Source organism: Podarcis cretensis, assembly GCF_951804945.1.
Source record: "Podarcis cretensis genome assembly, chromosome: 17".
NCBI lineage: Eukaryota > Metazoa > Chordata > Lepidosauria > Squamata > Lacertidae > Podarcis > Podarcis cretensis.
Window position 1 is genome coordinate 14,655,321 of NC_137187.1, and position 15,526 is coordinate 14,670,846.

Below are 15,526 nucleotides of genomic sequence, written 5' to 3' on the forward strand. Positions count from 1 at the left end.
CTTGTTTCAATGCACAGCAAACTGAATTTCTTTCTCATCCCTTAGGAAAGACCAGCATCTTCCTGCTGAACGGAAGTGGCTGTTGTTTGCCCTGCCCCATTCCAATAGGGTAAGTTTAAAATCTGAATAGACAGGCCATTGAGGATTAAGAAATCATTTGTCTTGCCTTCCATCTTTGCAGCCACAAGAGAGAAGCAGAGTTCAGTTCTCAGAGTGGAAAGACAGGACTTGATGGAGGAAAAGGAAAACAGAAAGACCAAGTGTGGAATTGGTGAGTTATTATGGATGATTTGGAAAGGATGATGGGAATAGCAGCCCAGCAACACCTGAAGGCTGGAGAAGGAGGTTAAAAGCAACACTTTGCCCTGTGCCCAGAAATAGACATGCCCTCTTCATATGCTTCCTCTGTGTGTATACAGAACTGATAAAAAGTGCTGAATGCAGATGCCATGGAAGGCATCTTTTTTGGAAGGGTGAAGCATAAATGTATTGGGTGGAATTTGATTAATGAACCCTGTAAGCAGAAGCAGGACCAGTTGTCAGGGATGATGGGAATTGTAGTCCAAAAGCAGCTAGAGATCCAAGTTTGGGAAACATTGCCTTAAAGGATCAGGTTCATGGGTTCAGGGTGCTCTTTGATGTTTGGCCAGTTGTATTGCTTCCAAAAAAGAGATGTTCAGGATTATTTACACTGGGACTGTATTACACCAGTAATTATTCATGCCCTCCCCACCTTTCGCCTGTGCATCTTTGTGCTGTTCCTGTTCTCCAGAGAGCATTTTTCGAAGCCGACTTTGCCTCCAAACAGAATTTCCCTCTATCAAAAATCAATCATTCCCTCACTTTGACTCTAATGGGTAGGAAATACGATGGTTCACTTTCTGCTTTCTGCTGGCTGACCTGTGCTCTGTGTCAGGCTCTCAGGCTCTTGCCAGTAATGTGCGCATTTAAGGCTTTTCACATGACAGCCATGTTAAAACTACAGTTCCTTAAAACAATCCTTGTTCTGTTTTTCCATAGAGTTTTAGAATTTTTGTTGGTGGGCTTTATCACTAGGGAATGCTGTTATGGGGTTTGCTATTTGATTTCCTACTGGAGGTTGTCTTAAGGCAGGAGAGTTGTGAGTCGAGGACCCGCCACCCACTTAGAGATAAATAAGACACAAGGACACAAGTATTTTAGGTTAATGGGCTGAGGAAAGCCACAACTTTATTGGTTATAGCATGTGGGTGGTGTTCACTTAGGCATTGGATCAAACAATCTATACATGACTTCACCCTGCACAGCGGGGAGTCATTTGAGGGTTAACAACCAGTGGGAGGAGCTTGTTGATGCAAATATAACTGAAGCTTCCCCTGACGTCACAGGGGGGGGGGCGTGCCATGACCCTAGCATGGGCAGGGCATCGGACAGGATCCACAACCACCGGATTCCTTTAACGGAATACCCAACAGGGGGAGGGGAGGTGATGGCCACAACCTGCCCTCCATCACACGACACATATTCCAATGCCTAACCACCAATACCTGAAAAGTTGTGACAATTTGCTACGAGGTAGGTGAAAAACCAAGAGGCTGGTGCCAATTTGCCAAATGGATAAAAACTCCTACCAGGCCCCCTGGGAAACCAAGGCAACGAACCAAAGTCAATAGCAAGGTTGAAAGCATAGCTATGATCTAAAGGGAGGGTGATCTGACGAATTCAGGAAGCAGAATGAGGGCACGGCGCTACCGTGGCCACTCAAATGCGACTAAACCCCACCCCCAACCCAGCCCTATTGGCTGGCCGAAGGGCACGGTGCGGCAGCCGGAATAACTGACGCAGGGGGCCGAATACACCCCCCCGCCGACGCTGGAACCGGCTCCCGCTCACAACTCCTCCCCTCTGGTAGGAGGAGAGGCTTTTTCACACATATATCCTAGAATGTTGATCAGTTAGGCCAAAGAACCACAACTGATTTCTGTCAGCTTAGCATTTTTGTGGAATATATATATATATATATATATATATATATATATATAAAATTAGGACGCAGGTGGCGCTGTGGGTTAAAGCCTCAGCGCCTAGGGCTTGCCGATCGAAAGGTCGGCGGTTTGAATCCCTGCGGCGGGGTGCGCTCCCGCTGCTCGGTCCCAGCGCCTGCCAACCTAGCAGTTCGAAAGCACCTCCGGGTGCAAGTAGATGAATAGGGACCGCTTACCAGCGGGAAGGTAAACGGCGTTTCCGTGTGCGGCTCTGGCTCGCCAGAGCAGCGATGTCACGCTGGCCACGTGACCCGGAAGTGTCTCCGGACAGCGCTGGCCCCTGGCCTCTTAAGTGAGATGGGCGCACCAACCCCAGAGTCTGTCAAGACTGGCCCGTACGGGCAGGGGTACCTTTACCTTTACCTTATATATAAAATTTCACACAAACTCAGGATGTGGCAGCCACTAGATATACAGTGGTACCTCGGGTTACATATGCTTCAGGTTATATACACTTCAGGTTACAGACTCTGCTAACCCAGAAATATTACCTCGGGTTAAGAACTTTGCTTCAGGATGAGAACAGAAATCGTGCTCCGGCGGCGCAGTGGTAGCAGGAGGCCCCATTAGCTAAAGTGGTGCTTCAGGTTAAGAACAGTTTCAGGTTAAGAACGGCCCTCCAGAATGAATTAAGTACTTAACCCGAAGTGCCACTGTAGTACCACTTTATGCAGGGAGGGCACACATCTCACTGCAGCATCACACCATCAAAAATCTGAATTCAGCATGAGTGTGTTTTGCCATGTGATTGTCTCAGCAGTAGTATTGTGTCGTTTTGGCGTTCTTTCTCTCCCTTCCTCATGTCCGGTACCTGCAAAGAGATCTGCTTGATGCAAGAAAGAGAGAGGGAAGAGAAAAGAGAGATGTGATCTTTGGGTGACTGGGTATACAGCACTTCTTTTGACATCCACTACTCTAGGGACCAAGAAAAAGGTTTCGTACATTGACTTGTATGAACCAAAGCTCTCTTTGTGCATTCAAAAGAATGAGTGGGGGCTTAAACTGGATAGCAGGAGCAGGCATGGACACGCCATTCTGTCTCCTATGTCCTTGCATATTCCCTCTCCAGCTTTCCCACATTAAGGACTCAGCTACACTGGCATTTGTTTTGGCATTCTTACACTGTGACACCAGATGGCACTGTGGAGTTCTGCTTTTGCCAACCTGATTTCTCATAGGAGATTTGCAATGCATTTAACTGAAATGCTTCTTTGATGTGTCTAAGTGGGACGACCTGATGGGAGTTTGTGAGCATAACCAAGGTCCCGAGTTTATTTATTTATTACATACATATCCCACCATTCCTCCAAGGACCTCAAGATGGTTCACATGGTTCTCCAATTCCCCATTTTATCCTCACAACAACTATGAAGATTAAAGCATAGATTTAAAAGCTAAGTTGTTTATAAGGCCTGGGTGAGCAGAAAATTTTTCACCTGATGAAAAACTTTGTGGTGAATGTACCACAAAGATGGTTCCAGATAAATTGCTGCATAACCAGGGTGCCACTACTGAAAAGACCCTTGTGATTCATTAATTTAACCAGCCCTATCTACTCCAGATTGTGACATGCCCTCTCATACTCTCCAACATTTTTCTGATGAAAATAGGGATGTCCCTTCCATAATGATAATTCTACTATTTATACCCCACACATCTTACCGGGTTGCCCTAGCCACTCTGGGCAGCTTTCAACATATAAAAAAACAACTTAATAAAACATTAAACATTCAAAAAACTTCCCTATACAGGATTGCCTTCAGATGGCTCAGGGGTTGGATAATTCCATACTCTCCAACATTTCTCCAGTGAAAATAGGGATGTCCTAAGGAAAAGCAGGATATTCCAGGATACAGTCAGAAACCGGGACAGCTTCTCTAAATCAGGGACATCCTTGGAAAACGGACATTTGGAGAGGCTGCCCTCCATGATCTCTGACAGAGATTTTTGTAGCCCTTTCCCTAAATCTCCTCGGAACCTGATACAGAGGCCTGAATTTGGGGCTCTCTGCATGAAATGCTGTATTCTACCACTGAGCTATGTGACCCATCGGAAATGGAGCCAGTGACCATAGGGTTGTGCTGTGCCCTCTATGCCACATTATCAGGTAGAACCAGGTATATACAGCAGGTGAGATAAGAAGCAATCGAGTGTTGGCATCTAATGCCAGTCTTTTCTTAGTTCTAACCCTTACAGATGTTTCAATATTCTACTGAATACTTCAGGAGGTTTGGTCACATTTGAACTTGTAGCTCCTTTTACTTTCATCTGGCCAATATTACTGTTCACCTTCCATATAATATAGGTAGGAGAGACACCAATTCAGAGAGTTTCTCCACTAAAGCAAGGAAGCAATTTATTGATGATGCTGTACTAGAGCTATACCTTTTCATTCTAATCAGCCACGATTGTTACATTTCTGCAAGGACCTTAAGGAAAACCGTCTCGTCTATAATTTTGTAAAACCCTAAACAAGATTAGACTTTCAGCTTCACTGGATATTTTGCCAGCTGTCCTTGCCTGGCTGCCTCTGATGGAAGACCAATGGAGAAGAAAGAAAGCGATGAGAAGATCTATATATTTTGGGCATGTAATAGAGGACAAGAAAGTCCGCAGGCTTGCAATAAAACGATGTGAGAAGTGATCTGGGTTGTTTACAAACAGCTCACATAACCAGCTCTTAAAACAAAAGATTCCTTTTGGTTCCCCCTTGGTCTTTTATCATTGATTATTGAGTCTCGTCATTCATCATACGCCAGCATTTATATATTCTATCCCATCTCAAAGCCCCAAAATAGCTCTTGAAGAAAACTTTTACAAAGAAGGCAAAATGCACAGAGTACAATGCAAATCTCTCTTTATCATTTGGATAGGGCTGGGGAGCCTCAGACCCAGGGCCAGTTTGGAGGTCATACCCTCTCTGTTCCCATGCCTTTTGCCAGCTCCTGCTTCCTTGGAAGTAGACTAGAGAAGGGTGCATGTGCACCTATTTATTTTTTATTGAATTTATTGAATTTACATACCACCCTATACCCGGAGGTCTCAGGGAGGTTCACAGAAAAGATCACAGTATGTAAAATCAAAATCAAAACAATAACCCAATACTACACCCCCCCCAAAGGAGCCACATTTTAAAAGGATATAGGGTGTCAATCAGGTCAACCAAAGGCCTGGTTAAAAAGGAATGTTTTTGCCTGGTGTCTAAAGGTGTATAATGAAGGCATCAGGTGAACTTCCCTGGGGGAAGCATTCCACAGATGGGGAGCCACTGCAGAGAAGGCCTGTTCTTGTGTTGCCACCCTCTGGACCTCTCAAGGAAGAGGCACACGAAGGAGGGCCTCAGAAGATGATCTCAGAGTCTGGGGAGGTTCATATGTAAAACGGCTGTCCTTAAGGTATTGTGGTCCTGAACTACTTAAGGCTTTATGGGTCAAAACCAGCACTTTGAATTAATCTTGGAAACTAATCGGTATCCAGTGCAGTTGGACCAGGATTGGTGTAATATGCTCAAACTGTCTTACTCCAGTGGGCAACCTGTCCACTGAATTCTGCACCAGCTGAAGTTTCTGAACCGTCTTCAAAGGCAGCCCTATGTATAACACATTGCAGTAATCTAACCTTGAGGTTACCAGAGCATAGAAAACAGTAGCTGTCTATAAAGGCGCCAGGCGAACTTCCCTGGGGAGAGCATTCCACATATGGGGAGCCACTGCAGAGAAGGCCTGTTCGCATGTTGCCACCCTCTGGACCTCTCAAGGGTCTCAGAAGATGATCTCAGGGTCCGGGTAGGTTCATATGGAAAGAGGCAGTCCTTAAGTCCTGAGCCATTTAAGGCTTTATAGGTCAAAACCATCACTTTGAATTTGGCCCTATGTAGAGGCTAGCCTACTGTAAAGGTAAAGGGACCCCTGACCATTAGGTCCAGTTGCGGACGACTCTGGGGTTGCGGCGCTCATCTCGCTTTACTGACCGAGGGAGCCGGCGTACAGCTTCCGGGTCATGTGGCCAGCATGACTAAGCTGCTTCTGGCGAACCACAGCAGTGCATGTTGACCTTCCCGCCAGAGTGGTACCTCTTTATTTACTTGCACTTCGTGCTTTCGAACTGCTAGGTTGGCAGGAGCAGGGACCGAACAACGGGAGCTCACCCCATTGCGGGGATTTGAACCGCCAACCTTCTGATCGGCAAGCCCTAGGCTCTGTGGTTTAACCCACAGCACCACCCACGTCCCTACTGTAGAAAAGTACAACTCACATTTTTTGCTTCATGCACTGTTGCCTCTGGTCCCGCTCCTAAAAGGTTGCCCAGAAGGGAGTGTGACTCTTTGACTGAGAAGAGCTAAGAAGCAGCTGTGTACAAAGACATCCATTGGCACAATATACATTGGCCCATCTAGCAGAGCTGCACTTGTCAGCAGTGGCTGTCTACAGGTCCAGACAGGGGATATCCCAATCTTACCTGGAGATGCTGAACCTGGGACTTTCAGTCTGTATACCAGATGCTCTACCAGTGATCTATGGCTGCATATGTCCCCTTGATTTATCACCTTTTTAAAGTATTTTTATTTAAAGAAACGTGTCTTCAGAAACTAAACTCATTATATCATTCTCATTTAAAAAAGAACAAAGCCTGTTATATTTACAGCTCCCATCCTTTCCCTCCTGGCTGTTGTGGCAGTTTAAGGCCTACGACACCAGCTGCTTCCGCTACCAACCGCTCTCCTTTGCCATGATATTCTTTATGCAATGCTAAGTGTTCGTGGACACAACACAGAAGACAGAGATAGGTGGCAGCCTGGAAATGTACTGTAGGTCATGCTGGGCCCTGCATCATTTTTTCACTGGTTACCTGGTGAACGCAGAAGCCTTTCTTCAAATTTTGGTAACCTTTCATCTCCTGATAGTAGAGGTCGCCTTGCACACAATGGGAGCTTGCACAACAGGTACAGAGGGGTGAGCCCAGCACCGCCATCTTGGCCATCACAGCAGTCTTCTGTCTGAAAAAAGATTCCCCACCCCCTGCTGCAGAAGAATCCAAGTTGTTCCCCACTCACAACCACTTGAATCCAAACTTTTTCCCAATTATACACCATGATGTCAGAGACCAAGCTGAGGAGAGCTACTCTGATGAGGAATGGTGGGGGCCTCCCCCTCCCTCTGCTCCTGACCAGGATCCTGAAGCTGCCCAGGAGCAGGGGAGCAGTATAGATTTCGAGCAGTGGTTTGCCGAGGGACAGAGTTCGGAAGACAACAGCTGGGCAGAACTGAGTGGGGAACAGCTAGGAGAAGAAGAACAGGGAGAGAGAGAATTAACAGATTCCCTTTCACTGGAAATTGTCCCAGTACTCAGTCCAAGGTCAAGGAGAGCAGGTAAGGTAGCTACACAGAAGGCCAAATGGTTGTGAGATCAGGTTGCCAGACGAGGAATTGACGGGGTTGACTCGGGGGGAAGTGGGAGGAAACCTTAATAGGGAGCACCTTTCCTCCGAGATGGAGTCTTTGTTCTTTCGCTGTGAACATTAAAAATCTCTTTAACTGGTAAGGGACTATTTTCACTTTGTTCTGCTTATCCACAGCCAAAGGGAGGGTGGAAGCCATTTCCCCGAAGCCTGACACATACACAGGCTGTGCTATTGGCTCTCACACCCTCCAGTTCCTGGGATCAATATAAGACATTTTTTCTTGAAGTACACAAATGCCCGCTTTCCACCAGCTTCATTTATTTATATATACCTTGGTTCACAATAAAAAAAATTCTTTTTTAAAAGAACAAAACCCCCACAAATTTTCAAAATGTACAGATTAAAAATAAACTAAACACAGCAGGATCACCTTAGAACAACAAACTCTGCCAATATGAAATGAATAATTGCAACCCATTTTTCTTGGCCTCTATGCTGTGAAGATGCAATAAGAAGTTTGTTCAAATGAAAGCATTGCATGCTAATTATTTTATTTTATTTTATTTTTATTACTCTTCTGCAACACACACATTTTACTTTTGCCAAAAATGTGTGCAATATTTATTGCTTATTGCATAGAGTCAGAAGGGAGAACTATCCCAATTGATTTTATATATATTACCTCTGCTTTGGGTGCCAACTTCTTTTTTCAATCTCCTATCCTAGATCATATAGTTCTAAAAGAATGCCCTTTCGGTGCCAGACCACCGCTTAATTTTGTTCAAAATTCTCATAATCAAAGATTGCAATAAATCATTAAGGTTTATAATAACATTTTATTCTAAGAGCAGAGCCTGAGGGTGGGGGCAGCTACACAATGTAATTGTGTTAAGGATTATTGGGACAAGATGATTCCTCAGAAATTGCTGTGGCAGCATAAAGAGGCCCGTGATCATAAACCACACAGTTCACACATCAGCAAAGTTTAAGGACTAGCATCCAGAGTACACACTTTTCTCACAAATGGTCTAACCGGCACTTAGCCTGTATGAGAGAGGTATAAGAAATCACAGGTTAACCCAGATGGGGGGAAATTCAAATCTGTTCACATTTAAAGGCAAATCTACCTAATTTGCCCTTTTTGAAACAATCCGAGAACCAAAATACAGCAATCCTTAGAAATTCGCACTTTGCCAAATTTTGCGATGCAGTGCTCCAGTCAAGTAATGTGTACAACAAAGTGTGCTAGGGTAAAGTTCAGATAAAAATGCATCTGTTAGTGCAAAGAACATAGAAAATACATTGCATTAGGGAAAATTGCTTTGCAAAAATGCGTGTGTGAGGGGAAATTACAAACAAATGTGTACGTTATGAAAAATCTGCACTAAAATTCTGCTCAATTTTCATGTGAAGAATGGAATTTAAGATTGGAAAAATGAGAAACTGTGAAAACAATGAAATTGAGATATTCAACCATTTCTGTCCTGCAGAAGCTGGAAAGTTTATTGAGATGGTCCATTTTGTTTGTTTATTGCCTCTTTGATGTGCTTCGAAATGCATGGCATGTAGTACACATTTATTAACAAATGACAAGGTCTCTTTTAAAGAAACCAGTCTCTTGGTCATTTTTAGCAGGGCCATATATCCTACTTTAGAGAGGCCAGTCCTTTAACTGAAGGAGTCTTCTGTTTGAAGGGTTGTTCAGTCCAAATATAGTTATAGAAATTATGAATTTGGGAGAATGAACCAATTGGCACCTAGACAGCTGAGTACACACAGAGGTCAATCTCTGTGTGGCTTTGAGTTCTAGGCTCCCAGGTCCTAATCCAGGATTTCATCTGTTACATGAAACGGGCTCAGGACAAATATCTGTTCCAACGAATTCTCATCATGTATGCTATAGATGTTGTGTGCCTTTGTAGGCCAACTTTCCATATTGAGAAGGTTTCACTTTGTTTAAGCCTGGCTGTTTATAATATCTAGGCCATTGGTTGAGACAAATTAATATTTTCAAGATTATTTTTTTCTTTTCAACCATAGAAGATTTCATCTAGTGCTCACCTGAGAGATCCTTTTAAAAAATAAATCTGGGGAAACTGATATAAAATCTCCCTCCCGCTTATCTTGCTGTTACAGACCTTACGAGCATATTTTTATTGTTGTTTTTCTAATCTGCTTTAATGGCACACTTCCCACCTTCAATCTTCATTTTTTCTGATGTGGCAATCTCAGTAACTTTACAGAATTGCATCCGCTTATTTGTAAGGCACCTGGAGTGATCAAGGGATTGGAGCATATTTTCTTTGCTAAAGTAACTGCAAATGTTTGATAAAAAAAGTCTTAAGTGAGTATATGACACTTAAAATCTATAAAATCATGAGGTCTATAAACAGAGTAAATGATTTTCTCTCTCTTGTGCCGCTAGTAAATCTCAATGATCATGAAGTTTCATTAAAGATAATTGCATTGCAATGCATTTTACATTTCTTCTCCTCACTTTGACAATGGATGCAGGAGTTGAGGTGGTGTGACGCCACCACATGTTGTTGGACTACAACTCCTATCATCCCTACACAATACACATTGGGGCTCAGACAGACAGGAGTTGGAATCTAGCAATATCTAGAGGGCCACAGGTTCCTTACGTTGGCTTTGAATGTTGATTTACCTTCTTAATTTCTATACCAAATCTCTGGGTTGGAGCGCTTGTGTCACAAACCAGCACAGGCTATTTCAGAAGTTTTAGGCCTTACTTTACACTGTTAAGCAGAACTTGTAGTGATTCTGTGAAAATTATTGGCAGTTGGTTCATGATTGAAAACAGAAAGTACTGCCTTTGACTAAGCAATAGAAGAAGAAGAAGAGTTTGGATTTGATATCCCGCTTTATCACTACCTGAAGGAGTCTCAAAGCGGCTAACATTCTCCTTTCCCTTCCTCCCCCACAACAAACACTCTGTGAAGTGAGTGAGGCTGAGAGACTTCAGAGAAGTGTGACTATCCCAAGGTCACCCAGCAGCTGCATGTGGAGGAGCGGAGACGTGAACCCGGTTCCCCAGATTATGAGACTACTGCTCTTAACCACTACACCACACTGACTCTCAATAGAGAAGAAATCAAACAGCTTACCAACAGGTGCCTGAACACATAAGAGATGTGGCTGGCTAATGGAAAGGTCCCCAAAAAGAAGGTCTCTCTAGCTCCACACAATACAAAGGCCTTCCAGATTTCTATTACATCTGTTCTGTTCACATTGCTTTTAAAAGAGTAGACAAACTCATGGAAGAGAGGCCAAGTGGTGGCTCTTAGCCATGCCAAATAAATGCAACCTCCAAATCCATAGACCAAGGGTGGGGAACCTGTGTCTCTCCAGGTGCTGGTTACAGCATCAATCATTCCTTAATATTGGTCATTCTAGCTGGGGCTGCTAGGAATTGGAGTTGTGTGTCAAGGTCCCCAGGGCCACCCCAATAACTCACACATCACACAGAATTTTTGTTTAAGGTTTTTGGCTTAGTTTTGGCCACAACTTTATTAAAATACAAAAATGTGAGTGGTTGCTTAGGCATTGGTTGCGACTATCTGCCCCCACCGTGGGGGACAGACTGACATTCCTCACGATGCAAAAGTCAGAAAAGGGGAATACACTTGGAGGTAGAAACGGAGCAGGGAACCTGCCCTCAGCCCTCCCCAAATGCAACCAGGAGCTCATTGCTATGGCCCGAGCCCCCTTGACAGGGTGGACAACCAATAGTTAGCCCCTGATTCCTTTAACGGAATCCTTTGCAGCAGCAGCATTAGAGGGGCAGGCACAGCCAATCCATGCCCCTCAACCAACCAGACATAAACCAATGCCTAACTGCAACCTTACAAGTTGTGACGATTTGCTACGCAGTAGGCAAAAACTAAATGGCCCCAGCCAATCACCCAGATGGACAAAATTCCTACCAGGCCCCTGCCTCAAGAGCAGACGACCCCATGACAGGCATAGCAAGGTCAAAGCAAACAACCCTAATTCTAGGGAGGGGGGGGGACAGACAATCTGATGCACAGGCGAAAAGAGGAAGCCCATGCCTCATGCAAGGAGTTTTAGCATTTCTGGCAGTCAGTCAACAAATGGCAACATTAACTTCTTCCCAACAACAAGGGAAGCCCCAATCACATCAGTGGCTAACGGTCAATTAGCCCGCCCCCAACTTTGGAGTGTCCTGGCGGCCCCCACCGCAACACGTGCTCTCCATGAAGGAGAACACACTATATCCAAATGACATGCAGAGTGACATAGGTGCCCCATCCCTGCCATAAGAAGTATAACTCTGAGTACAAAAGGTCTGAGGATATGAAACAGGGCAGCTCTCTGTTTCATCTAGCTTCACTTTTGAACTTTGTGGGGCATCTGGTTGGCCACTCAGGTACCATGTGAGGTCAGATGGACCCTTGGTCTGATCTAGTCTAGGCAGTTCTTTACGTTCTTAGCGCAGCCACACTGGCTTGGTTTGATACACTTCACATTTCTTTGTCCCTTGTCCTACAGTGTAGAGAGCTATAATCAATATTGTCTATGGATGCTGTCTGGATTTCAAGATTCCTAAGGTGTTTAGAGGCCTCTGCTTCAGTAATGTACAGAATCTCGATGGGGGAAATGGTGGCAGTAACCATCTGCATTCATGTATAATCGCTCTGTCAGATAATATTGGTAAAGGCTGCACTCATGGCACTTCAAAGACAGTATTAAGTATTTATTGGCATTGTCATTGGCAGCATCAATCTTTGATGATGTCTCATACTCATAAAATTCCATTTAAAGCTGAGGCGCACAGTAGCTCAGTGCAGGTCTCCATTAAAAATGCAATTCCAGTACTTTGCATTTTTTTAAAAAAGCCTACTTCTGTGGTGTATGGTCTGGATTGATTTAAGCTGTTGCGAATCAGGAGGACCTGTTTGGATTCCAAGACAGATTGTCAGCTTGATCCTAATACACTGATAGTAAACGCTATTAATTTTGGTTGTCCTTTCCATTACATATTTCTTTATTTATTACATTTAAACCCCACCTTTCCTGAAGGAGCTCATGGTTCTCCATCCCCCCACTTTATCCTCATAACAACCCTGTAAGGTAGGCTAAGCTAAGCGATAGTGACTGGCCCAAGGTCATCCAATGAGCTTCAAGGCTGAGTAAGGACTAGAACTATGGTCTCCCCATCTTAATTCAACTCTCTAACCACTACACCACACTGCATATATGGAACAGCCTGATGTAGTGTGGGAGCTCTGTAGCTGCAATGCTAATAATAATAATTTATTTTTTAAATCTCACGCATCTGACTGGGTTTCCACAGCCTCTCTAGGCAGCTCCCAACAGAATATTAAAAACACAATAAAACACCAAACATTAAAAACTTCCCTAAACAGGGCTGCCTTCAGATGTCTTCTAAAAGTCAGATAGTTGTTCATTTTCTTGAAATCTGATGGGAGGGTGTTCCACAGGGCGGGCACCACTACCAAGAAGACCCTCTGCCTGGTTCCATGTAACCTCACTTCTCACAGTGAGGGAACCGCCAGAAGGCCCTCAGTGCTGGACCTCAGTGTCCAGGCTGAACAATGGGGGTGGAGATGCTCCTTCAAGTATACTGCTATGAACATTTACCCAGGAATAAGCCCCATTTTGTCCTTACTATTTACTGTTCATTGGATGACTTGCCCACCCTTCCCCATAAAATTTCAGGGCAGGTCTCAACAATATGGAAATACAATATTAAGAAGTTGGCATGAGTAGAATTGCCCAGTGTTGTGCAAATGTATGCAGCCAATGCAAGTGTAGCCAGCCAATGCAGACCTGGATGCAAAATCTTTATCGCAATATAAAGGTACCCCTGCCCGTACGGGCCAGTCGTGCCTGACTCTAGGGTTGCACGCTCATCTTGCTCAAGAGGCTGGGAGCCAGCGCTGTCTGGAGACACTTCTGGGTCACGTGGCCAGCGTGACTAAGCGGCATCTGGCGAGCCAGCACCAGTGCCGCACACGGAAACACCATTTACCTTCCCGCTATAAAGCGGTACCTATTTATCTACTTGCACTTAGGTGCTTTCAAACTGCTAGGTGGGCAGGAGCTGGGACCGAATGACGGGAGCTCACCCCGCCGCGGGGATTCGAACCGCCGACCTTGCGATCAGCAAGTCCTAGGCACTGAGGTTTTACCCACAGCACCACCCGCGTCCTAACAGTTATCACAATATTGGTACCATTGAATCAGCTTGATGCACACCAGGATATATATTCCATGTTGGAGCCACCAACAGGGAATTTACATGTCTAGCCATGCTGGAAATGAGTCATTTGGGTTATCCAGCATGGTTGGTGTTGACTAGAATGAGTTTGGTCCCCTCTGAAGGAAGGAAGTCTGTGACTGAGTAGCATCTCTGTCACAGAACCCTTATAATGCTATTTCTGTTGTTACACAGGGACAGGAGACAAGACACAAAACAGCAATATCAAAATAATTTGATTGATCAGTGAGGAGCTAGCTCTTGGTGAGTATTGCCACCAATATGTCCTTCAAAGATTAAGTTCGAATTAGATGAAACTTCTGAGGAATTTCAAGGACAGCCAACAGAGATTCCCTTTGGAGCAAAGCGTCTCAAAGAGGCATGCTTCATTCTCTCACCTCTCCCTACTCTAGCATATCTCCAGAGAAACCCTGTGAAATGCATTAGTTTGAGAGATGGTGACTGGTTCATGATAATCCAGTGAGCTTTATGGCAAAGTAGAGATCTGACCCTGGGTATCCTCAACCTGAGTCCAACACCCTAACCACTACACCATGCTGCCTGTCTTATCAAAAGAGTTTTGATAAAATTAGTAGGAGTTATTAGGCATGATGTCACTAGCCAGGTGATGGTGTGTGAGAGAGAGACTAGTAACCAAACCTCATTTGTTTGCTGCTACTATTCCAAGGGCCAAGATCAGGAATAAGATAGTAAGCTGGAACTTCCTTTTAAATATTCCTGGCATCCATTAAAAATAGCTCCACATTCTACAAGAAGAAAAGGATTGGATTTTCCCCACCCACCCACTTTGCAATGATTTTTTTAAAAAAGAAAAGGGGGGGAGAAAATAAACAGGTTGGCATCTAGTTGTATTTTGTTGATATGTACGGTAATTGCGTATTCATTAGGAAGATGATTTTCTTGTTGATGTTTTCTTAAGTATTGATTTTGGTATTTGATTAAGGCAGTTAAACTTAAAATTACCATGCTTGCTCTTATCCCATAAATGCAGTTATATCACAGTTAATCTGAGAATTTAGATGGAAATTTTCTCTCTCTTTCTACCTTTTTAGGAGGCAGTATATTCTCTTCTTGACATCTATGAAAATGGACCAGGACTGGTTGAAATTCTCCTTAGAAATTAACATAGGGTGCCCAATGCCATGGTCTTAAAAATGACAGTAACTGCTGGTAGCAGAGAAGAATTATTATAGCACAGTAATTAGAAATGTTACCAATGATCCAGAGACCCACAGATCGAATCTCAGCTCAGCCATGAACCTCCAAACTGGCCTTAGACTAGTGATGGGAAGTTGTTTTTGAAATCCAGTAGCCCCGACCAACATGCTCTGTGGCTGGGAAAAATATTATCTGGCATTCACACCCAGGGCTGGTCCTATCATTAGGCAAAAACTAGGCAGCTGCCTAGGGCACAGGCCTCAGAAGAGTGCAGTACTGACCTTTGAGGGGCACATTTTTATAGAAATTCACAAGATCATTTAAAATGATTTGTGTACTGAAACATTTTCTTTTGTATTTGAGAAAGATAATCAAATATTGTTGCATTATTTTTCCTCTCAATTTAAAATAAATTTAGCAGTTTCAAGTTTTGTGCTTTTCATTTTTTCTACACAGCCCTACAAAATACTATTTTAATATGTATCTCAATATGAATTTCTACATCGATTTTTAATAATGCAATAATGGAATGGAATTTACTTAAGGATAAACACGTGTGGAATTGGCATGGATCATAAAGGGACTGATGCATCTATCGCTTTGGTTACAAATAGGCCCCGGAACTGGGCGAAAGGAGAGGTGAGGCAGTCAGATGAA

At 43.9% G+C, this 15,526-nt stretch overlaps 1 long non-coding RNA gene across 1 annotated transcript; it reads left to right on the forward strand.

The window, feature by feature from the left end:
- Window positions 1-6,676: 6,676 nt before the first annotated feature.
- LOC307206140 lies at window positions 6,677-15,038 on the forward strand. Its single transcript, XR_013834282.1, has 3 exons — window positions 6,677-6,905; window positions 13,886-13,954; window positions 14,764-15,038. It is a non-coding gene; the product is annotated as an uncharacterized lncRNA (long non-coding RNA).
- Window positions 15,039-15,526: the final 488 nt, after the last annotated feature.